This window comes from Schistocerca nitens, chromosome 4, assembly GCF_023898315.1.
Source record: "Schistocerca nitens isolate TAMUIC-IGC-003100 chromosome 4, iqSchNite1.1, whole genome shotgun sequence".
Lineage (NCBI taxonomy): Eukaryota > Metazoa > Arthropoda > Insecta > Orthoptera > Acrididae > Schistocerca > Schistocerca nitens.
This window is the reverse complement of record NC_064617.1, coordinates 316,449,877-316,476,327: the sequence shown is the minus strand read 5'-3', so window position 1 is coordinate 316,476,327 and position 26,451 is coordinate 316,449,877. Positions and strand designations below refer to the sequence as shown.

At 43.5% G+C, this 26,451-nt stretch overlaps 1 protein-coding gene and 1 pseudogene across 2 annotated transcripts in view; one reads left to right on the top strand and one right to left on the bottom strand.

The window, feature by feature from the left end:
• Positions 1-26,451, top strand: part of LOC126251737 (integrin alpha-PS2-like) — an 836,605-nt gene that overhangs the window by 716,654 nt on the left and 93,500 nt on the right. The gene's annotated exons all lie outside the window — the stretch shown is intronic.
• On the bottom strand, positions 4,366-4,483 carry LOC126254079 (5S ribosomal RNA; annotated as a pseudogene).

Sequence of the window (26,451 nt, the reverse complement as noted above, 5' to 3'; positions counted from 1 at the left end):
CAGCTGTGTGGCGGGACTGAAGAATTTCTAGAAAACAGAAGAGAGCACATCATTCTCAACAGCCGTAAAAGTAACTTCGGGCGCGCCCCAAGGAAATGTTAAAAAACCATTACTTTTCATTAATGACCTAGTAGATAACGTCGGCAGTTTAATGTCGCAAGTTCCATGAGATTTTTCGCGGATGACGCTGTAGCATAGAGAGAAGTCGCAGTGCTAGGAAATTTTAGCGAAATGCAGGAAGACGTGCTGAGGACCGACACTTGATGGAGGGAGCGGCAACTGACCTTCAAAACAAGCAAATGTAACGTATTGCTAATACATAGAAAGATCCTTTATTGCAGGATACACAATTGAAGAAAGCTCACTGGAAGCGGTTACTTCCATAAAATATCTAGGGGTATATGTATGGAATGATTTGACGTGGAACGACCATATAAAATTAACCGCGGGTAAGGCAGATGTAAGACTGAGATTCACTGGAAGCATCCTTAAGAAATGTAGTCCATCAAAAAAGAAGGTAATTTACAAAACATTCGTTCGGCCAATACTTGAGTACTGCTCGTCAGTCAGGGATCCGTACCAGATAAGACTGGTAGAGGAAATAGAGAAAATCCAAAGAACTGCAGCACGTTTCGTGACATGTTCATTTAGTAATCGCGAAAGCGTCACGGAGATGCTCAGCCAGACGCTGCAAGAGAGGCATTCTGCAGCACTGTGTGGTTTAGTGTTAAGGTTCCGAGAGCGTACGTTCCTGGAAGAGTCAGCGAATATATTGGTTCCTCCAACGTATATCTCGTGAAAAGACTATGAAGATACGATCAGAGAGATTCGGGCTCACACAGCAATTGTTCTTTCCGCGAATCATTGGCGACTGGAACAGGAAAAAGGGTGAATTGGCAGTGGTACACAAAGTACTGTCAGCGACACACCGTGGGGTGGTTGTGGAATTTAGATGCAGATGAGCGGAATACTGATTCCGAGGGATAAAAATCGGACTTCATTGTAAAATAAATTACAAATTAATACTTGTAGTGGCAGTATTAGATAATACGCTGTATTAACTATCTGTAGAGGTTTGATTCTTCATAGGTTTAACAAGTGTAATGGTAAGTAATACTACTTTTATCATTTCAGTGAATAAGATGGAAATAACCTAAAAACCAGGGACGCCAGTTCGCAAATCAATCTGTCATTGCACTCACAATATCTAGCATGCGTTCAATAAACGTTTTAATTACTGGACAGTATTCTTATCGTGTTTAGGAAATTCACTCATTTCGCCAATCAAGAATCTTGCCTGCAATTTAATCATGTTCTAGGAAGTTAATAGAAAAATAACAGGGTGATGCGACAGGAAAATAAAAGGAAGATTGGGTTAAGGTCCCGTCGACATCGAGGTCGTTATACACGGAGCACAATCTCGGACTGTGTCAAGGATGGGGAGGAAATAGGCCGTGCCCTTTCGAAGGAACCATTCCGCTATTTGCTGGAGCGATTTAGGGAAATCACGAAAAAATCTAAATCTGAATGACCGAACGCATGTTCCTCCCGAATGCGAGTTAATTGCGCTAACTACTGCGCCACTTCGCTCGGTGGTAATACGACAGGTGTGTGGCTGTTCCCTACAGTCATAAAGGGCCAACAAAATTTAAAAATCGGTCACGCACTCGGTTAAGTCCTTTTACACAAAGACGGTATGTAAAGAAAGAGTTAAAGAGTTATCTCGTCGTAATCGTTAGGATGGCATTACAGGACTGGTGAGGGTCTGAGGAGTGGGTCGTGGGATTCATGAGTCCAACCGAAAAAAGAAGCACTTCAGTAGAAGCGTCTATATTTTTTGCGTATACAAATTTCCAAATTTCACAACTAACATTCGGCGCATATGCAAACAAAGAGCCGCGAGAATGGCAAGTAGTGCATTTAACAGACGATGCTTGTCAGAAGCTAACGTGAAACTCTGCCCAGGTGGACGTTCCAACCAAGAAAATGCCCCCATTCACCGACTAGCCGTATCTGCTTTGAAGAGCAGTCCCAAGTCTACAAGTAGAACTGACAAGACACAGGAAGTTAAGAATGCGAAAGACACTTCACTGTGAAAAAAAGATTAACAAAAACACTGTCTTCTCGAATGGAGGTGGAAACGACTGGAATAAATCCTATTCCCTTCATTTACACACTTGAACAGCCATATTCTGCAAACCTGTGTTCTTAGCCGTACTGTTTGTGTAAAAAAATAATGACGGTGGGTATACACTTTGATTTTATATCGCGCAAAATATGAAGTCAGAGTCGTGATAATTTGTTGCCATTATACAGGGTCGCGTACAAACAGATGCCACATTTATTATTGTCGCAACACTTTTATTTCTGAAATGCGAATTTTCAAATTTTACGCATAGTTAGTATGGTCAATCACATCATCAAGTGTCCAATAGGCAACTCTGCGAAAGCGAGCACATATATTTTTTACAACTCTGCGGCACAAGTCTTCATTTATCTCATTGCACAACTACACTACCCTGGCACGCATTTCACACTGTTCTCTTGTCTCAAAGGGAACAGTTTCTCTTTCAAATATCCGTACACAAAAAAAATCACATGGGTTTAAATCTGAACTTGAAGGAGGCCAAAAGAATCCCTCCTGATGGCGCTGCGGGTAACGATGGGACATCACACGACTGTTGAATATTTCTTGCAGAAAATCCAGTACAGCATTAGCCATCGAGGCGTTGCGCCATCTTGCATAAATCGCTGCATTGTGTTGGAACATTGATGGTAAGAAAATGTGGCACAAAGTCGCTTTCCAGCATTGACTTGTATCGGTCTACATCGACAGTCTCATTAAAAAACACGGTCCAATTAGGTCGTTACTGGATCGTTACCCCACTGTCACTTTCTCCCCATGCATGTTTTTTCTTGAACATGATCACTAAGCGGTTTTTCTCTACCCCAAAATCGAACGTTTTGTGTCTTTCTGTTCCATTGAGGTGGAAATAAGAATCGTCTGAGAACCATGTTTTGAACATTATTTCATCTTTTCCTTCTGCCCATAATTAAAATTCAAGTCTTCCCTGTCTGTTCTGCTCGTTCACTTTGTAAGGGAAGAGCTTGAGATCACTCTGTAAAATTCTTTGCACAGAAAGACGAGATATCCCCATTTCCCTTACCGGCCGCCGGGATGACTTGACTGGACTTTGTTACATGGCGACCCGTAACGTTGCGTTGTTTCCCAGAGAACGAACAATTGGTGCCTGAGGACGTTTACCCTTCCAACAAACTGGCTTCTTCTTCAAATTTTATCGTGAACCGAGGAACTGTGTTCCTTGGCGGAGCCCAAAACTTCTTTACGTTGCTGTGACACGTTTCAATTCGGCATAAAAGAAAACTGTCTAACATGCTGCGGAACAGATAAACGTCCATGCTCGGCCGTGGAGAAACGCTAAATGCGAAACAAGGGACTGGTGATATTGCAGCAACACGACCTCTACCGACATTTCCATGAAACAAAACACCATGGAAGGAAATTTTAATGAAATATAACTAGAGGTGCAATTTTTATTCGATGTGAAAATGCGTCAACTATTCGTTCGCTACCCTGTAGTTCTTAAATTAATTGCATGACGTGAGTTATTCTGAAATTTTCGGACTTACGTTTTTCAGATGCTGAATTTCTCTGAATTGCAATTTATTGGATGTTATGCTAATCCGTTGTAGTAAGTGGTGATGTTAACAAATGTTTGTGTTAAAATATATTATATGTTTTATTGTAATTAAATAGTTTATTATTATTATTTTATTAAAACAAGACTGCCTCTGTAGCCATATGATTCGCGGTGGAGGAAGACCCCGGTTCGATTCCCGTACCTCCTCGGATTTTTTCTGAGACAGAGAAGTCTGGTACGGGGTCCACTCAAGCCTTGTGGAGTTAAATGAGGAGCTCATTGAATAAAGAGGCAGCGGTGTCACCAGGATTCATCTGCTAGCAATTACGGCAGGAGCGACTGGTGACATGTCAGTCATTTGTCCCCGGATCATAGATCGCTCCTCGTACAGCGTTATAGACAGCAGTCGGCTAGTCGGAACAGGCCTAAGACCTAACTCGTGAGTGATGTTGACTTTACTGCATCAAAAAAATGTTATATACACTATCTGAGCAAAAGTAAGCACTCCGTCTTCAGGCCACAAGTGGCCCATCGGGACCATCCGATCGCCGTGTCATCCTCAGCTGAGGATGCGGATAGGAGAGGCGTGTGGTCAGCACACCGCTCTCCCGGTCGTTATGATGGTTTTCTTTGACCGGAGCCGCTACTATTTGGTCGCGAAGCTCCTCAGTTGGCATCACGAGGCTGAGTGCACCCCGAAAAATGGCAACAGCTCATGGCGGCCCAGATGGTCACCCACCCAAGTGCCGGCCACGCCCGACAGCGCTTAACTTCGGAGATCTGACGGGAACCGGTGTACCCACTGCGGCAAGGCCGTTGCCTGAGCAAAAGTAAAGCGCCCGAAAGACAAGGCTGGATGCGAAAGTAACTTCGTACACGTACACGCAATCGGCGGGCATGAAATGATTGGAGTTGCAATTATCTGGAGCAGTTATAACGCCCAGCAGGTGCATTATTGTTGTTCGTGTTTAGCGTGTTTACCAGGCAGGGGCGTGAATAGCATCAGGTGTTGAGTGATCACTGTGAAAGACACCTGGATTCCGTGTACACCTGTAAGACGGAGTTATCAGTACCTGAAAGAGTTTGAAAAGGACCTCACTACGCGTCTCCATTTGACCATTTGGTCAAATCGTGAAGTATCCAGCTTTTCAGTGCTTTCATGATGTGGCAGTGGCCGAATGTTGGACTGTACGAGAAAGTGAGGGCAGCCATACTAGTCGTCACGGTTCCGGTCGACCATGACTGGTCACCAACAGGGAGGATTGCCTTACTGTGCACGAAGCACATCGTAACGCCGTTACATCTGCACCTGCCATTCGACAGCAAGTAGCCTCATCCCGCTCCACTGATCGGAGACTATCAGCTGCCAGATAAGAGAATTACTGTCCCATAAGTAGGCTGCCGTTAACACCACAGCAAAAACGGCTGCGTCTCGACTGCAGTCATGACTGGAAAATGCAGATGGTTCAGATGGCTCTAAGCACTATGGGACTTAACATCTAAGGTCATCAGTCCCCTAGACTGAGAACTACTTAAACCTAACTAACCTAAGGACATCACACACATCCAAGCCCGAGGCAGGATTCGAACCAGCGATCGTAGCAGCAGCGTGGTTCCGGACTGAAGCGCCTAGAACCGCTCGGCCACAGCGGCCGGCTGGGAAACGCAGACTGCTGATGAATGCGTCGCATGGTGTTCAGCGATGAATCGGGGTTGTGTACTACTCCAGACGACCATCTTCAGCAAGGATGGCGGCGACCTGGTCAGAGGTACCACTCTTCCAGTGTTTTGGTGACATAAGGGGTCTGTTCAAAAAATTCCAGAACTTTGACCACAAAATTTTTCTACGCTTGCCTTTTCCTTATTGTGCATGATCTCCTTCGAAACACTCGCCTCCACAATTGATGCACGTCTCCGAACGCCGTTTCCACTTTCGGAAGCAGTCTTGGTACGCCTCTTGCTGGGTCGCGCGAATCTCCGTCTGACATTTTTCTTTTATCTCGTCTCTAGTTGCAATTCTTCGTTCTTTCAACGGGTTTTTCGACTCTGGAAATAAAAAACTCCGCAGCGACCAGGTCTGGAGATTACGGAGGATGAGGACGCGCACTGATTTCGTTTTTTTTGTGCAACAGTCACGCACCAATAGGGATGAATGTGCGGGTGCGTTATCGTGATGCAAGAGCCACGAACTGTCTCGCCTCATTTCAGGCCGTTTCCTTCGCACATTTTCTCGCAGGCGTAGCAACACGTCCCGATAATACCATCGGTTAACAGTTTGTTCCTGTGACACTAATTCATGATGAACTAATCCTTCAAAGGTGAAGAAAACTATCAGTATAGCTTTGTCATTTGACCAATCTGACAATCTTTTATTAATAATGGAGAACTTTTCCAGATCCATTGTGAAGATTTGAATCCTGATCTCAACATCATAACCAGACCCACAGTTTCGTTGACGTTCCTGACATGAACGTCATCGCTAGACGTCGAAGGGCGTCCTCAACAAGGTTCATCTTTATCTTAAACATAGGCCCATGTCTCATCACCAGTTATGATTCTCTTAAGGAACATCTCATTCTCATTTGCGTGATTCAAAAGCTCTTCACAGAGTGCGAGGTGAAGGTCTTTGTGATCTTGACTCATGAGCCGTGGGATGAACTTGGCGACAACAGGGTACATTCCAAGATGCTGTGTCACGCTTTCATGATATGATCCAACTGAAATGTTACATTATTGTACAATCTCCCATGCAGTCAGTCTTCGATTGGCATACACAATTTCATTGATGTTCCTGACTTGAGCGTCGTCGGTGGGTATCGAAGGGCATCCTGAATGAGGGCCATCTTCAACTTCCGTCCAGCTGCGTGAAACATTCGTAACACCAAGTACGGCTTAAGCACTCATCACCGTAGGCTTCCTAAACCATTCTTCGTGTCTCTGTAAGGTTTTCTTGAGTTTCCCGCAAAACTTAACGCAGACGCGTTGCTCCTCTAACTCTGCCATCTCGAAATTCGCAAACTGTGCGACACAAAGTCCTACGCAATACAGCACTGAACAATAACGAACAGACATACAACAATGAAACGTCCGGCAGTTACACAAGCGTGTGCAGGGATGCCAACCGCATTTCGCTCCAAAAAACCATCGGCGCGAAATTACGAATTCGCACATCCGTGTTACTCCTAGTTTTATGGTGTGGGGAGCACACAGGTATGATTTCAGCTGTCGGGAGGAACTTGATTGCACAACGTATGTCATGGACATCCTGCTTTGTAATGTGTTACCTCTCACGTGACAGTATCATGGCGCCATTTTTCAACAGGACAATGTTCGTCTGCATACGGCACGCCTCTCTATGAATAACACCAGATCTGTCCACGATAGAACATAGCTAGCTCGGACGCCATTCCATCCGAGTGCTAGTTAACAGGATATCAAGGGCCAGTTACATCGATTGTTGGGCAACTTGTCTCAGGAGAGGGAACAACGCCCTTATGACAGCCTACACAATCGAATCGCATACAAGCCGTGCAGGGGGGTACAACGTCGTGATGAATGGACGCTTACTGACAAGTTCTTTGCAAATTTGGGTTTTGTAATCACTGGTATAACATCACATACCCTCTCAACCCGTGAAGTTTCATTTCGTTGTCAGGCAGTCTATTTTATTATTATTAAATTCGTATGCCTCTGTGGCGCGTTAAAAGTGGGGTTAGCGGCCAAGAGGCACAGTTAATCGTATAGAAACCGTTACGTACCGGTTGTGTCAATTCTCGATCCCCCCCCTTCCTCTCCGAGTAGCCTCCAAAATAGCAGCGCAAACGTTTTTGCGTTCTCCTTGGGTAGCGAACTGAGTTATAATTTATGGGTAACGGTCATCACCTTGTGTTAACCGTGCACGACCACTACAAGGAAACTCGTCAATGTTTTGTAGTTCACGATAGCGATTGATTGTTGGAAAGACATGTATTGTGTACAATTCGGCAGGAAACTTCTCGTGCTGACAACCTTTACTGTCACAAAGAAAGCCGCGAACCGTCTAGCTTTAAATGAATCTTCGGACATGCTGTCAGACTGAACTGTGTTCGCAAATCGCGTCGTCCCGTTCACGATTTGAGACTGTTAAGCGCCTCTTCAGTGGTGCACATCCAGTGACTTGTCCTCAGAAGAGACGTTAGTTATGTTAAAGGGAATTACATCGAAGGGCATATCCACATGGTTAAATATAAAGTTTTACTAACTGATTATCTTGATGTTAGCATCGTTGTCTTCTTTGGAGGCACGATATCCGCAAATTTTCTTCTAGTACGTAAGAAAGTTACCTAAGCAAAGGATTGTAAAAATCGGGTAATTATCGAAATACTAAAAAAGTAAAATATCTGTACTTTCAAGAGTTGTTATCTGCAACATTTCACGTGTTATGACGCCACAATTTGAATTGAAAAACATCTGCTTCCTGCAGACTCACGAAAGGTCTCGACTTCGATTTACTAGCGGTTCCCGTCAAATTTCAATACAACGAAGAAGAACTCAAGTGATTGATGTGAAAATTTTTCCGACATGCTTATGGCCGCAGACAGGAGTTAACAGACTTTGAACGCAGAATGGTAGTTGGAGCTAGACGCATGGGACATTCCTTTTCAGAAGTCGTTATAACATTCAATGCTCGGAGATCCACTGTGTCAAGAGACGTCATATTTCAGGCATTGCCTCTCACCACGGACAACACAGTGGCCGACGGTTTTCACTTAACGATCGAGAGTAGCAGCGTTTGCGTAGAGTTGTCCGTGCTAACAGACAAGCAGCACTGCGTGAAATAACCGAAGAAATGAATGTGCGACGTACGGAGAACGTATCCGTTAGGACAATGCTGTGAAATCTGGCGTCAAGGGCTAATGGCTCTAAGCACTATGGGACTTAACATCTGAGGTCATCAGTCCCCTAGACTTAGAACTACTTAAACCTAACTAACCTAAGGACAGCACACACATCCATGCCCGAGGCAGGATTCGAACCTGCGACCGTAGCAGCAGGGCGGTTCCGGACTGAAGCGCCTAGAACCGCTCTTCCACAACGGCCGGCCAATATTCCACTATGTACAATTGTTTGTACACTATCTGATCAAAAGTATACAGGAACATATCAGCGGACACTAATATGAGGTGTGTCCACCCTTCGACTCTGTGGCTGTTTGAACTTAGCTGGGGACACCTTCAGTGAGATGCCTCAGTGTCTGCGGAGGAATGGCAGTCCATTATTCCACAAGAAGCAAAACAAGAGAAGATACTGATGTTGGGCGCTGGAGACTAAGGCCAAGTAGACGTTATAAATCAACCCAGAGTTGTTCCATTGTGTTCAGGTCAGCACTCTTGTCGGGCCAATCGATTTCAGGACTGTTATTGTCCACAAACGACTGCCTCACAGATACTGCTTTATGACAAGATGTATTGCCATATTGACACAAACAGTCATCATCTCCTGTCTGTTGCTCTACTTTATGCAGTCACAATGCTGTAAAATGTGTTTCTGTCCTTCCGCATTTAGCGTTTCCTTAATCGCAATAAAGGGTCCCCACCCTAACCACGAACCCCCTCCCCCCCTACACCACTTCCTCCGTACATTATTGTTGGCACATGGCAGGTAATGTTCTCCAGCCATTCGCCAAACCCAAATCCTTCCACAGGACTGCTACAAGGTATAGCGTGATTGATCACTCCAAATCGCTCGTTTCCAGTCATCCACTGTCCAGTGGCGTCTCTGTTTACACCACATCAAGCGTCGCTTAGCACTGACGGCAGAAATGCATGGTTTATGAGGAGCTGCTCGACCACTGTACCCCACTTTTTTTAGGTCCCTGTGCACAGTCACTGAACTGCTGGCAGCATTTTGGAACTCACGGGTGATTCCTCCTACTTATTTCACGCGATATTTACAACTATCCTCCACAATGCTGGACTCTCCTTGTTCGTCAAGACATGAAGTCTGTATGTTCTTCCTTCCGCTGTGGTTGTTCCTTCGCGTTCGCACTTCACAATCATATCTCCAACAGTCAACTTGGGCAGCTTTAGAAGGGTTTCAAATGGTTCAAATGGATCTGAACACTATGGGACATGACATCTGAGGTCATTAGTCCCCTAGAACATTGAACTACTTAAACCTAACTAACCTAAGGACATCACACACATCCATGCCCGAGGCAGGATTCGAACCTGCGACCGTAGCAGTCGCGCGGTTCCAGACTGAAGCGCCTAGAACAGCTCGGCCATCGCGGCCGGCTAGAAGGGTTTAAATGTCCCTCAAGGATTTGTTACTCAGGTGACAACCAATGACTTGCCCATGTTCGAAGTCACTGAGCTCTCCTGAGTGACCCATTCCGTTGTTACTACGACTCCACTCACAACCCAATACACCCCACCTATTCAGGGTGGTCCATTGATCGTGACCGGGCCAAATATCTCACGAAATAAGCGTCAAACGAAAAAAATACAAAGAACGAAACTCGTCTAGCTTGAAGGGGGAAACCAGATGGCACTATGGTTAGCCCGCTAGATGGCGCTGCCATAGGTCAAACGGATATCAACTGCGTTTTTTAAATAGGAACCCCCATTTTTTATTACATATTCTGTAATACGTAAAGAAATATGAAAAATTTAGTTGGACCACTTTTTTCGCTTTTTGACAGATGGCGCTCTAATAGTCACAAACATATGGCTCACAATTTTAGACGAACAGTTGGTAGCAGGTAGGTTTTTTAAATTCAAATACAGAACGTAGGTACGTTTGAACATTTTATTTTGGTTGTTCCAATGTGATACATGTACCTTTGTGAACTTATCATTTCTGAGAACGCGTGCTATTACAGCGTGATAACCTGTAAATATCACATTAACGCAATAAATGCTCAAAATGATGTCCGTCAACCTCAGTGGATTTGGCAATACGTGTAACGACATTCCTCTCAACAGCTAGTAGTTCGCCTTCCCTAATGTTCGCACATGCATTGACAATGCGCTGACCCATGTTGTCACGTGTTGTCGGTGGATCACGATAGCAAATATCCTTCAACTTTCCCCACAGAAAGAAATCCGGGGACGTCAGATCCGGTGACGTGCGGCCATGGTATGGTGCTTCGACGACTAACTCACCTGTCATGAAATATGTTATTCAATACCGCTTCAACCGCACGCGAGCTGTGTACTGGACATCCATCATGTTGGAAGTACACATCCATTCTGTCATGCAGTGAAACATCTTGTAGTAACATCGGTAGAACATTACATAGGAAATCAGCATATATTGCACCATTTAGATTGCCATCGATAAAATGGGGGCCAATTATCCTTCCTCCCATAATGCCGCACCATACATTAACCCCCCAAGGTCGCTGATGTTCCACTTGTCGCAGCCATCGTGGATTTTCCGTTGCCCATTAGTGCATATTATGCCAGTTTACATTACCGCTGTTGGTGAATGACGCTTCGTCGCTAAATAGAACGCGTGCAAGAAGTCTGTCATCGTCCCGTAATTTCTCTTGTGCCCAGTGGCAGAATTGTACACGACATTCAAAGTCGTCGCCATGCAATTCCTGGTGCATAGAAATATGGTACGGGTGCAATCGATGTTGATGTAGCATTCTCAACACCGACGTGTCGTCCAGGATACCGAGCAGCATACGTAGCACACGCCAGTTAGGTATTTTGATCACAATAGCCATACATCAACACGATATCGACCTTCTCCGCAATTGGTAAACGGTCCATTTTAACACGGGTAATGTATCACGAAGCAAATATTGTCCGCACTGAAGGAATGTTACGTGATACCACGTACTTATACGTTTGTGACTATTACAGCGCCATCTATCACAAAGCGAAAAAAGTGGTACAACTGAAACATTCATATTTCTTTACGTACTACACGAATATGTGATAAAAAATGGGGGTTCCTATTTAAAGAAAACGCAGTTGATATCCGTTTGACCTATGGCACCGCCATCTAGCGGGCCAACCATAGCGCCATCTGGCTTCCCCCTTCAAGCTAGACGAGTTTCGTTCTGTGTAGTTTTTTCGTTTGATGCTTATTTCGTGAGATATTTGGCCCGATCACTACCAATGGACCACCGTGTATACTGGTGCGTCCCGCTCTCGAAGCATGTAACAGTCAATTCCACAATTTTACCGCCCCAATATCGAAATCTAAACTGCCACAAGTGGAGAGTTGATGTTTTTGTGAGGTCCGCAAGCGAATTAAACAGGACATTGACTGTGGACACTAGCTAGCATACAGGCATCCTTAGTGTCTGAACTTACTGTCATTAAGGTTTACTGTCGATAAAATGGAACAGCTGAGGCTGAATACCTTAATGTGTAGGTTTTAGCGCTACTTATTCGCTAATGGGTACTGCTGAAATACGCTGAAGAGCCAAAGAAACTGGTACATCTGCTCAGTTTATAAAGGGCCCCCGCGAGCAGGCAGAAGTGCCGCAACACGACGTGGCATGGACTCGACTAATGCCTGAAGTAGTGCTGGAGGGAACTGACACCATGAATCCTGCACCACTGCCCATAAACCCGTAAGAGAACGAAGGTGTGGAGATCTCTTCTGAACAGCACGTTGCTAGGCATCCCAGATATGCTCAATAACGTTCATTTCTGGAGAGTGTGGTGGCCATCGTAAGTGTTTAAACTCAGAAAAGTGTTCTGGAGCGACGTTGTGAGGTGCCGCTGGAATTGCCCAAACCCGTCGGAATGCACAATGGACACGAATGGATGCAGGTGATTAGACAGAATGCTTGCGTACGTGTCACGTGTCAGAGTCGTATCTAGATGAATCAGGGGTCCATTATCACTCCAACTGTACACGCCCCACACCATTACAGAGCCTCCACCAGCCTGAACAGTCCGTTCTGATATGCAGGGTCCATGAATTCATGAGGTTATCTCCATATCCCCACACGTCCATCCGCTCGATACAATTTGAAACGAGACTCGTCTGACCAGGCAACATATTTCCAGTCATCAACAGTGTTGAGGAGCCCAGGCGAGGCGTAAAGCTTTGTATCGTGCAGTCATCAAGGGTACACGAGTGGGCCTTCGGCTCCGAAAGCCCATATCGATGATGTTTCGTTGAATGGTTCGCGCGCTGACGCTTGTTAATGGCCCAGCATTGAAATCTGCTGCAATTTGCAGAAGGCTTGACCTTCTGTCACATTGAACGATTCTCTTCAGTCGTCCTTGGTCCCGTTCTTGAAGGATCTTTTCCCAGTCGCAGCGATGTTTTACCCTATTCTTGATATTCACGGTACACTCGTGAAATGGTCGAGCGGGAAAATACCCACTTCATCGCTACCTCAGAGATGCTGTGTCCCATTGCTCGTGCGCCGAATATAACACCACGTTCAAACTCACTTAAATTTTGATAAGTTGTCATTGTAGCAGCAGTAAACGATCTAACAACTCCGCCAGACACGTGTTGTCCTATATATTTGCGTTCCCGACCGCAGCGCCGTATTCTGCCTGTTTGCGTATCTCTGTATTGGAGTACGCATGCCTATACCAGTTTCTTTGGCGCTTCAGGGTATATGCTCCAGCGTTCGGTGTTCTTACGGAAGGAGGAAAGAGGGCCTGGCTGCGCCCCCACTTCTCGTCCGGGCCTAACCTTTAATGCTTACCCGCTCCACGGTCGAGAGAGAGAGGGAGATAAACCCAAAAGCCGACGCACGGATGGCGATATGTAAACTACCGCCCCCGCATTTGCCTTATCGAAGCTTTCCCCGACTTGGCGGGTGACTGCTTAAAGTCCTCCTTCCATTAGTTGTCTTTCAGGACGGGACCCGAGTAAATAAAAGCGGCAAACGGGCTGATAGCCGGCGTGTCATAAAGCAGACACAGTCATTAATTGTGGCGGGTCAACAAAGGGAGCGAGGGTACCATTAGCTTCACCGCCAGGTCGAACTCCGAGGACGATGGCAAGGCCAGTGTTTCGTATACAAAATTCCATCATCATTGATGAAAACGTAACGGAGTTTTACAGGGGCTCATTTTAAAAAAAATAAACGATATGACCGAAGATAAAAGGGAAGTAAATACGAACAATGACATGACACGGATTTAGGGGAGTGGAAGGCACTAGAGATTTACTGAATGCCAGGTTAAACTTTTAAAAATAATTATTTCACATCAGTAAAGCAATCAAGAATCGGACATTGCTGCACGGCTGTACTGTGATCTATCGTATCACTTAATTCTGAGGAAAAAGATTAACTCTCGAAAAATTGTCTACAAAAATAAATTCTGTTTTAAATTTTATATAGAACAGCAATTAACAAAAACTTCCCTTCATAAAAAAATTTCATACGCTGTTAACTGTCTTATTAGGCTTTTACACATCACACTGAGCTTCGACCTGCTGTGGTCTAAACACACTAATTTCACAATAAGGCAGGAAATTTATAAAGCTTTTCTTGCGATTACTCATTTAAAAGCCATATAAAATATACACACAACAATTACCTTAAACCTAATCATTAAAAGCAATTTACTTCTTAAGCACCATCCATGCCTTTGATCGGCCTGTTTCTCAAAACTTCAGACAACGTTACTCTTTTTCTGTGACTTTACACGAACAAGGCAGCAAAACTGGACAGGAGGAGGAAGAGATTAGTGTTTAACGTCCCGTCGACAACGAGGCCATTAGAGACGGAGCACTAGTTCGGATTAGGAAAGAACCACCCCGGCATTTGCCTGAAGTGCTCTAGGGAAATCACGGAAAACGTAAATCGGGATGGCCGGACGCGGGATTGAACCGTCGTCCTCCGGAATTCGAGTCCAGTGTGCTAATCATTGGGCCACCTCGCTCGGTTAAAAAAAAAAATAATAATAAATCGTAAACTGGACATTGTATCTATTGTATTGTATGTTAACCGGGGACCTAGAAACGACGGAGAGACTCCGTCCCCGCCGTAGCCGCAGTGGTCCGCAATCCCACGACGACTACCGCAGTCCACTTCAGCCCTCCGCCGCCCCACACCGAACCCAGGGTTATTCTGCGGTGCGGCCCCCGGTGGACCCCCCAGGGAACGTCTCACACCAGACGAGTGTAACCCCTATGTTTGCGTGGTAGAGTAATGGTGGTGTACGTGCAGAACTTGTTTGCGCAGCAAACGCCGACATAGTGTAACTGAGGCGGAATAGGGGGAACCAGCCGGCATTCGCCGAGGCGGATGGAAAACCACCTAAAAACCATCCACAGACTGGCCGGTTCACCGGACCTCGACACAAATCCGCCGGGCTGATTCGTGCCGGGGACCAGGCGCTCCTTCCCGCCCGGAAAGCCGTGCGTTAGACCGCACGGCCAACCGGGCGGGCAAAAGCAATTTACTTCTTAAGTACTATCCATGCCTTTGACCGGCCTGATTCTCAAAACTTCAGACAACGTTACTCTTTTTCTGTGACTTTACAAGAACAAGTCAGAAAAACTGGACAGGAGGAAGTGGAGGTTAGTGTTTAACGTCCCGTCGACAACGAGGTCATCAGAGACCGAGCACAAGCTCGGATTAGCGAAGGATGGGGAAAGAAATCGGCCGTGCCCTTTCAAAGGAATTTGCCTGAAGTGATCTAGGTAAGGCGATGACATCTCGGTCGGCGAGTCCAGGAAGTGAAGCGTTTTCACAATGAACGATAGCTAGCGTAAACCAACCACTACCAGAATTTCCAGTAGCGACGTCCACAGTAAAATTAACTCTGCAGCCACGGAAGAATATCGGTCCATTTAATATAACTGCTTGGGCTGTTCCATTTCCTTCCAAGTTTATTCTCGAGGCTAAAAATATGTTTGTAGACAGGCGTGCGGTGGCGGCGTTGACGATACACACGTCGACGGGGCTTAGTGCTTCAATGCTGTTGCAGATAGAGCTCACAGAGGTTCCGCTGGCGTGCACTGCCCGCTTATATAGAGAGGGCTCAAGGATGCAACAAATGGATAAAAATTTACTATACTGAGTGCCAAGACACTGATTTAGCAACTGCATGATGTATTGTATACTGGCACGGTGGGGGGGTTTATGGGGTGCGGCGGTACTACAGCGCGCGTACGGGATAACCACTATTTTAGTTGAAAATCAAATTCCACAAATTGAATAACTAATATTGCTAACTTCATTTGCTTTTTGTGCTGATTAACATCATACTATTACTTTTGTTGTAAGTTCATAATTACTACCCTAAATCTTTCGCCGACCGAGATGTCATCGCCTACAAGACGTGGCATTGTGGAATAGATATCAAGAAGCAAAGTAGTCCTAGTTATGTCTATAGTAATATGCCATTTACTTTGTATACACGTTCATGTAGAAAAGTTAGTAATAATGAAAAAATTCATGTATGGATGAAAGGACTTGGTGTACTTGCTGAGAATGTAACTGTTGCTGGAGATATTACTTTGTACTACAATTATTAATAAAGTGTGACCCTTGACCTAGAATCGTCGTCCTTCGGAATGCGAGTCCAGTCCATCATCCAGTGTGCTAACCCAACGCCACCTCGCTCGGAAAAAAATAAAAATTAAAAAATTAAAAAAATTAAAAAACTGGACATAGTTTAACAAATTACTAATCGTCAGCTACCTTACAACAAGAGACTTATTTCCTTGACAGTCAGATTCTACATGTATTGAATAGAACTGTAGTACACTTCAGTTATGTTAGCGAGCACCGCCGATCCGCCAGATTCACGTACCGTCTGTCTTAGCACGTTGCCGAACATCAGCTACACGTTCCCGTGTCCTCGCTGATTCCTTGTAAAAACACGCACTATGATACAGGGTAGTCGCGCAGCATCTGACGGATACAGCTTTATTCCCCGCGCGGTCCGCCTAGCCACCAGCTGCAGAGTCCACCGCACCCATTGCTGCGTGTTGTCAGCGAGTAGCGCTAGCGTACTGCTCGGCCCGGTGCGACCTCGCTTAGTCACCACAGCTACTCGCAGACAGCCTCGCTACGCTCGTGCTCGCCGCTCTGTTCACAGCTCTGCTCTCCAACTCAGCTCCCTCTCTACAACACTCCAGTTGCTCGGCGTATGCCTCTTAAAAATAGCCGAAATACTATGACTCAACCCTGATCTGACAGGATCGATACTTTCACACGGCTCAAAACAGTCTTTCGTGCTTCATCATTTCTCGCAGCACATAGCGACATCTACATCGGTACTCTGCGAACCACTGTCAAGTGCATGATAGGGGGGCGCTTCTCATTGCACCAGTTATTGCGGCTTCCCCATGTTCCAGTCCTGCCTGGAGCGCGAGATGAAAGATTGCTTTAACCGCCTCTATGTGTGCTATAATTAGTCTAACTTCGTTTTCGTGATCCCTACCAGGGCGATACGGAGAGAACTTAAGTGCGAGTGGTGTCCAATAAGTAATGCGGCACATTTTTTATGAAAGCAGTCTAGGAAAGGCCGGCGTTCCCTGGAAACGATGCCCATGAGGGCATCCGTCAGTCCTTCCACCATCGGACAAAGTAAAGTCTGAGAACACATTGATTTTATTGAAGACTCCAGTATACCATATTATTTTTCACGGTAAATGATGATAGCCAAAACAGTTGCAGGATAAAGATTTATTAAAATTCTTGACCAAGGTTTCGGTATATATAAATATACCTTCACCAGAAGTAAAATATCTAAAATTACATCCTGCAATGGAGAATAATAAAACAATTGAGCCAAAGGCGTGTCCATAATCATGTTGTATAAATGGAGATGATGTCTTAACTGCTGACGACGCCTTTGCCACAATTGTTTTATTATTCTCGATTGCAGGATGTAACTTTAGATATTTTACTTCTGATGAAGGTATATATATATATATATATATATATATATATATATATATATATATATATATATATATATATATATATATATATATATATATATATACCGAAACCTTGGTCAAGAATTTTAATAAATCTTTATCCTGCAACTGCTTTGGCTGTCGTCCTTTACTGTGAAGAATTTCAACAGTTGCTGTTTCAGGCATGTTTAAAACCCTGACATATTATTCCCCTCTCTTTTGGCTACAAAACCCTATTTTTCAACATAATCTCCATTCAATAAGACAGCCTTACCCCACGTAACTGTGAGGTCCTATACGTCCGGACGGTACCATTCTACTTGTCGACGTCGGAGCCAACGTCTTGCTACATCAATAACCTCCAGATCATCCACGTAACGCACAGGCAATTCCGCACAGATGGTCCTTCGCTACTCATTCTGATCTGCTGGTAGGCCGGTATTACACTATCAGATTTCTTTGTTCAATATCTTTGTCAAAGAAATTTGATGTTGTAATAGGGAACTTTGTCAAATGTAGTCAAATATTTGATCAAATCTAGGGCCTCGCTGTAGATTTGATCAAAGAAGTTGCTTGTCTTCTATTCACTGCAATGTGACATGTTACCACTTGGAGCGGTAGCATCGCTGCAGCGTTCTGTCATCTGTAGTGTTTTTATAAACATTGCCGGTAAATACAATTGTTGTGTACCGACAATTACAGAATTAAGAGAGATGTATGAAGCTGATGAGGCGCTATTCAACGTGATGCACCCTGAATACAAAAATAGATTAAGAAGATTGGAGACCTGACCTAACCTAACCTTACACTTCACTGAGCACTTACAGAAATATATGCTCATCCATTCTTAAGTAGGCCAAACTGATGTACGACTTGATGTCCTCCACTATAGCTGTCAACTGCCGGCCGAGGTGGCCGAGCGATTCTAGGCGCTACAGTCTGGAACCGCAAGACCGCTACGGTCGCAGGTTCGAATCCTGCCTTGGGCATGGATGTGTGTGATGTCCTTAGGTTAGTTAGGTTTAAGTAGTTCTAAGTTCTAGGGGACTGATGACCTCAGCAGTTAAGTCCCATAGTGCTCAGAGCCATTTGAACCATTTGACCCACTATAAGCTCACGTAACAAGTTTTGTTGAATGTTTTTGTCTGTCATCGTAAAACCCATGGCTTCACCTTTTCCTTCCCTCCCCCCCCCCCCCCCGCGCATCTCTTCAGCATGTGCACACAGTGCAATTGTGGTACATGCAACTGCTGCAGTTAATAACAAGTTTTTGTTGTCAGCCATCTTGAACTTTGACGAAAAATATGATCTGTAATACCCCTTTTTAGCGCCACGTCAAAGATCTTTGTCAAATATATATATGACGAATATTTGATCACATCTTTGATCAAATCTTTGACAGAGAAATTTGATAGTGTAATATCGGCCTTAGGCAGTGATAAAACCCAGCAGGCACGAGTGTGTCAGCCCTACCAACAGAGACATCCAGTTACGCAGCGAAATGTTTGATTGTGATCCGTCCGTCACCTCGATTGAGAATGTCTGCATGTTCCAGTATTGCAAAAGTCACAACTGTATGCGGCCGGCCGGCATGCGGGAGATTGGACAGGTTTACGCGACCTTATGGTGATGAACACGGACGCCTCTCTCAACGACTCATCGTGCTTTTATTCAGTACCAGGTCCCCATAGACATTCTGCAAGCGCCTGTGAATATCTGCGATCTTCTGTGCTTCCGCCAAAAGAAACTCAGTGATAGATTTTGGCTTGGAACGCATCACTGTAACAGACGCCATTTTGAAAGCTACGTATAACGTCGCCTCCTGTCGGAACCTTATGAAACTACATGATCTGAAGCGGGAATACACCACGATGTTCTACAATAAATTCTGCAGATTTTCAACGGAGACTGGCCGGGAAAATAATGTGCTGCGTTGCTTATTGAAAGCTCCTTGGTATATCCTGGATTCTTCACTTAAAGCCACATCTTGAAACTCTGTAAGGAAGCTTCCGCGTTATAGTTTGCGTCAATCTTGAACCTGCCAGTTCACGTGTTTCATCGTCTCCGTGATGCCCTCCCGTGGGCCAAATAAACTTGTGACCATTCGTGCTGCCCTTCTTTTTGTTTGTTAAATATCCTCCGCTAGTCCTTTTTGGTACGGGTGCCATTTGAATAGGGTGACCAGACGTCCAGATTAATCTGGACATGTCCTTCTTTAAAGCTCCTTGTCCGGGTTCCGGGCGGATTTTTACAGTGTCCGGCTTTTTCGCAAAGTTGAGCGTAATACAGCTAAATTCACAATTCGTCCGTTCTATTGCTATTTTCTTAAATATTTTACTTTTGGCGCAGCCTTCGTGATAAACACGCACAAAGGCGGTGTTAGTAGGTGGCACCAGGATCGTCGATGTTATCGTTGATCAACCTATAAGCGAATGCAAATATCAATTATTTAAAATTTTCCTAAAAAATATTGTTCTGGGAATCAACTCCTGACCACCACTAACAATTAACTACTAGTTTTACCGGTAATTCCCGGCAGTCATGTGACTTGTCCAAAGCTGACGGGTGGTATCCTCATCTGTAGTTGACCCGTTTGATGTGTCCTCTTTTTTTCTTCCTTTGTCCTCCTTTTTGAAGCTGTTTGTCTTCCTTTTTAAACAATTGCATCTGGTCACCCTACATTTGAACAATATTCTAGGATGGGTCACAGCAGAGTTTTGTAACGGATATTTTTTGTGGACTGAGTGCTTCATCCTAGTATGCACCTACTAATGAACCTATTTGATTTTTCCACTTTACATCTCTACAAAATGTTACATTTGCATGAGTTGACTGATTGCAATTGTGACTCATTGATACTGTAATCAATATGTTATCTGTATATTTAAAGCAAGTTGCCAGTCTTTGCATCACGTTGACGATCATCATTGTCTGCTTTCCACACATGTCCTTGACAATGATTTGTTCGGGGTTTTGTCCCCTACACTGGAAAACTTTCAAAAATTGTTCAAGTGACTCTGGGACTTAACATCTGAGGACATCAGTCCCCTAGACTTAGAACTACTTAAACCTAACTAACCTAAGGCCAGCACACACGTCCATGTCCGAGGCAGGATTCGAAACTGCGACCGTAGCAGCAGCGCGGTTCCGGACTGAAGCGCCTAGAACCGCACAGCCACAATGGGCCAGCTGGGAAACTTTAACGCGTGGTTTTAGGGGATGGGAGAAATTGGGCAAATTTTTTCGCGTTTACGTTCGCCGGTCTGGAAGCTCCAGACCCACCAAGCCTATGTATTGTCTCCACTGATCTCTCTTTTTCACTTCCACTGTCCCCTCTCACTTTCCTCCTACTGCTACTGTTTCAGTCCATCTCTCTTTCTCTTTTACTGTGACTGTTTCTCATTGACTTTCACTGTCTCTTCTCTCTTTTGGCTCTCACTGCTGTTGTCTTCGTCCGTCTCTCTTTCTCTTTCACTGCCACTTTCTCTCTCCCACCATCACTATCTCCTCCCTTTTTTTTTTCTCCCACTGGCAGTCTCTTGTCTTCCACCGTCGCTGTCTCCCTGTTATTCTCTTTTAGCACAAAAAAGCGCGAATATGTACGCAGGTCAAAATTTTTGGAGAGGAAGGTGGAATCAGGATTGAGGCAGCTGGTTCCTCACTTTTCTGTCACTCTCTCTTAACCTTCCACCGGTCGCGCCAATATCTGTTAAATGAGCGATCATGCGTTGCAGAGAAAACAACGCGTCGTTTTGCTTCAATTATTGGTCTTATTGGGTACTAAATGTGTTAAATTACCTATTTTAACCGTTTTATGTTCAAAATAGAATGTGTTTTGGGTATATAATTGTATTACATTTTTATGATATAAAATGCAAAAAGAAGAGAAAAATGTTTACTTGTGCCAGCAAGTTTATCAAACTTCCTTCTTCCCTGCTAGGTTGTGCTATAATCAAACTGAAGGCTCCTCAAAATTAGTGGAAACCTCCGAGACTACACGCCGCTGTCAGATGTGTTATTCCCGTCCCATCCTTTGCCCCTAACTCCTGCACATTTTCCATTCATTCCTTTATCAATCCGATTTAAATAAGGATAGCAATAGTGGTCAATAGATCAGTACAATCTCAGAGTCGCACATACATTAGGCAAAAGTTTTCGATTTTTAAATTAGTATGTCGTAGAACTTCATCAGTCATGTTTACATTAAAAAGTTTTGAATGTACAGCAAGGGGAGATGCAGAATCCCTTACCATTGTTCTAGCGCCAGACAAAGCTTTTACTACTTTTTGCCTTAATTTTTGAAGATTTCGATAGACTTGATATGCACCATTTCGCAACTTCATCCTTCCCCATATAAAAATCTTCAGTCCCTGTTTTATCATCGTCCTCTTCATCAATATACTCAGTTTCAGTTTCAGAATCGTGGTCAGCATTTATTGTTTACTCCTCACTCAAATCGGAATCGTTTTCCTCAAAATTTCGAGTTGATTGATGTTGAGCTCTTTTTTCATTCTCTTCTTGAAAAGTCAAGGAATATCTTCAAATTTTACTGGGCTCCACCTAATAAAAACATTCCAAATGTGTATATTCTACTCACTGACTTCAGAAAAATTAAAAATAATTGTACTTATTTGTTTATGTAATGTTCCCATAAGGTTATTAACCATCATTCAAGCTGTTGAGTACAACAGATCCTGGATGATGGTTAATAACTGAAACCGGTAGATGACTAATGGGACAAAAAACAGCATATGGTTACAATGCATTTTATAAAATACTTGTTTACGGGCTGAAAAGTAGCCGCAACGAAGGGGCGGGGAGGGGCTTACGGCAAGAAGAGTCTTGTCATGAGTAATAGCTGGCGCCAGTATCCCAAGAAGCTAGCTGACCGAAAGCGACGGGCAGTTAAAATAAGTTAAGTGTCGTACAAAATACAACGGTGCGATCAGAGGAGGGTTGAAGACGAGCATATAGGCCTACGCCTTTTTTTCCACTGCGAGAGGAGCATTTTTCACCTGGTTCTCTTCTTTTCCCTGTACAGCAGGATATGCTGATTATAAAATATTAATTCTGTATGTCAGTAAAGTTTTGACAGTTTATTTATGTACTTCGAAACATTTACATACTTTGAAACACATATACAATAAATAAGTACGCATAATATAAGGTTAAAACAAAATCATCTCCCACCCAATACAAATTCGCTTTAAACTACTTTACATTACTTTACACAAAAATATTTTTTAGACTACACCTAAAAGAACAAAGAATTTCGTGTGGCAAAATACTTTTTAATGAGGGGCTTATACCGCCTGTGACACCATCGAAAAATTTCAGCTCGTTCAGCCGTGAAGTGCCCATTATACAGAAAAAGGGCGTCACTAAAGTTTTATTGGTGAAAAAACGGCGATCAAAAACATAGCCCGGTAATTCCAGAATCCTTCGATGACCCAGAGCCCTTGCCATGTTTCACTACGTAATTTAAAACTACATTTATGCCTCAGACTGGTTATTAAGTGCGTAAGTACGGCACCTTGGCACCTCTCGATCTCGGTAATGATATCGAACAAAATTTCAAAGTTCCCCAAGAAAATCATCTTGACAACATATGGTAAAAGTTTTGACGATTTGCCGTGAGTAGAAATATTAGAAGTGACCATCCCCACAATAGGTACTTTTGGTACCCATGAACTCTTTTTTTTTTTGCGTATATTGATAACGGATAACGATTTTCGAAAACGGGAAAATGGGTTTTCTCGATAAATGTTTAACGCGTGTTGAGCCATTTTCTACGATTTATTATTTAGATAACTGCAGCCCATGATGAAAAAGCGGCTAAAACCAGTTTTTGCTGATTTTGCGTAGCTTTGAACCTCTGTATCTCGGTAACGGATAATGTACAAAAAAGAATTTCCATGAGAACGTCATGTTAAGAACATATGATAAAAATTTCGACGATTTGCCAAGGTCTATCCAAAACACTTGACCGTTTATCTTTGCGATCAATATCACCCGAGATATGACCCGTTCAAACATCCCATTTTTGCGCGCATGGCTTCTTGGAATATATTGGTATATGCAGCTATGTTCGATGTTGCCACCTATTGACCTAACTTTTATTCAGTACTGCTTGATATCTGCAATTGAGGTGAGAGCTAAAGCACTAAACCTGCATTGTTGTGTCGTTATGCAGGCGGCTTCCTGAACATTGTTGATTCTATTGTCAGAAAGGAAAAGGTAAGCTGCTAAACATAAAATGCTGTTAATAACTCAGTACTGGTATTTTAGGTGCCAGCAGTGTATTAGGTATCAGTATAGGCTACTTGAAGCGCTACGAAAACTAAACTGACATTGTATCAAGTTTCAACATTCCTCTTCATGTACAGAAATGTAGATACAATTTAGCAAAAATTACGTGCATAGGTCTCCGCAGTAGGGGACAAGACAGTCCAATCTGCCCTCTCCTGATATCTGGGCACAGGGTTTTATTCATTACGAAGCCTCAAAACTTCATAACAATGATTGTCTGCGGCAGTAACCACAATTATAGAGATAAATGTAACGAAATTGTCCCGAAAAACAACGACAGGAGATATTTATAGATATTTGGGCACTTGATTCCTGAAATTTGCTATTTTACTGGATGTGTTGAACTCAAACATCCAAAGCACAGAAAAAGAAATACAGCAGAGGAAACACAGCACAATAATAAAAATGTGCGGCATTAGAATTTGCGAACTCTTGTTACAGGTGCTAGATGTTTCTTTATGTCAGTTTCTCTATATTAATAACCAATAAATCTTGCCCTGTGGAGAAACGTACCATCAAGCAAAATACAAGGGTACTTAATAAAGTGAGTTACACATTATTATTGCAGGCCAAGTAACTTTTATTGAATGCTACACTACACTTCAAAGTGAATAGATACAAGACACTATGTTTCAACATTTGCATAAAGTCTCTGACTTACCATCGTAATGTTTTACTAATCTCTCAATTCGTCGACAATAGAAATCCGAGCCTTGGACCTGGAGCTGTTTAAGAACCAGTGGGTGAACGTCCTCATTGTTGTAAAATCTCCTCGCCCTCCCCCCCCCCTCCCCCCCTCTCTCTCTCTAGATGTTCTTCCTGCTTACAAAATCCTATGGTGCAACGTCTGGACATCCTACTCAGCCTCGCCCTCGTCTGTCCAGCCTTGATCAAATTGTTGGCACCATTTCACTATGGCTGGATGTGATATTGCGTTTGTCCCATGTTCCTCCAGAATTTCATTGTGAATTTGTGTGCAATTTAGATGTTATGTCCACATGAATTGCACTGCCGCTTGTACTTCTACTTTGGAGTACGTTTCCAGTTACTGCACCATTCCAAACAAAAACTGTGATGCAACAGTTATCCATACCACAGCAGAACTGTGTCTGCAGCAAACCCAGAACATGTACTCTCTTCTGACAATATGCCACTCTTGTTGTGAAATGGTCCTAGCGTGGGAAGACATGCTTAACTTACTGTCTGAAGACACCATGTTCGTACGTAGAAGTAAACTGCAAACTATTGAAAAGCACATGAGGCCATTTCCCACATCTGTCTTGCATTACAACCAGCTTCGAACTCTGAGCAAGGAGGAGGTCGACCTGCCCAGTTGTCGAAATCAGTATGTACCAACTTTACTCATAGCTATGGGAAGGAAAAGAAAATAAAAGAATTGGTCTATAGATATGCCTTAAATGAGCAGTTTTATCTAAGGTTTCATTGTCCTCGTTCAGACACTATAACATAATGTGACAAGTGTAACAAACAACTTGTTAGTAATAGTGACCCTGCCAGTAATGCTGCTAAAAGGTTTACCACCACTGAGCCAACGTGTGTGATGAGAGGAAAAGACTAACACACCGTGGATATTACATGACTGTATGGCAATGTTGTGATGACGTGTTTCATTCTGCAGAAGATTCTGCCAACATCTAGAAATTTTTTACACACACACTTAACAAATGCAATTGTATCTGGTACTATAGTTTTTTTTTTTTTTTTGTAGAGACTCCTTCACTATATAGAAGTAGTGCTTTACCAAGTAATTCTTCACTGTTGGTTTGGAACTGTTTCAGTTCATTACTTTTTTTATAGTGGTCTAGTGAGTAGAGCACTAGGCTCTGGCCATAGAGATCATGGGTTCAATCCTGGATAGGAGCAGGGATTTTTCTTCATTCCAGTCCCTGTAAGATAGTCTCAGGTCCACTCAGCCTGCTATCAAATTTGTACTGGGCCTACCACACTCCCCCACCTTGTGCTGCGGCAAAAAAAGGCCGTACTCTGCGAGCAGGCAGGGCGGTTGCTTGATTACGAGCTTGCACCGCAGACTTTACCTTTTATTATTTTTACAGATCTGGATAAAATGTTATACAATTTGATGCTGAGATGGAGTATACCCTTCTGTAATAGTGTACATATACATCATTTATTTGTTTGTGTAGTTGCTGTATACCGGACTGTTTATTTTTTTTATAATAATTACTTTTCTAGTATGTAAATACATGGATGTTGTAGTATTTTATTTTTCCTTAAATAGTTGCCTGCATGATGATTTTTGGTCTACCCCTCCCATTAGTCTAATAATCTTTTTCTGTACTGTAAATCATTTCAAACTTTCACCACAGTTTCCCCAAAGCTCACCATATTCCAATACTGAGAAAGCATAAGCAAAATGCATTGTCTACAGATTGTCATACAATATACAGTTTCTTTGTGTTCGTATTATGAAACATGTTTGTTCTGCTGAGTTTTCTGTTTGCATAGTCTACATGTGAATCTCATTTCATGTTATGTTGTTCCATGTACTGAGAGATTTTGTTCTCTGTTTTTCCAATTGTTTCAGTATGAACAATAGTTGGTGTTCTATTCTGGGTGGTGAATATGTTCATTGCAGCAGTTTTTCCCAGAT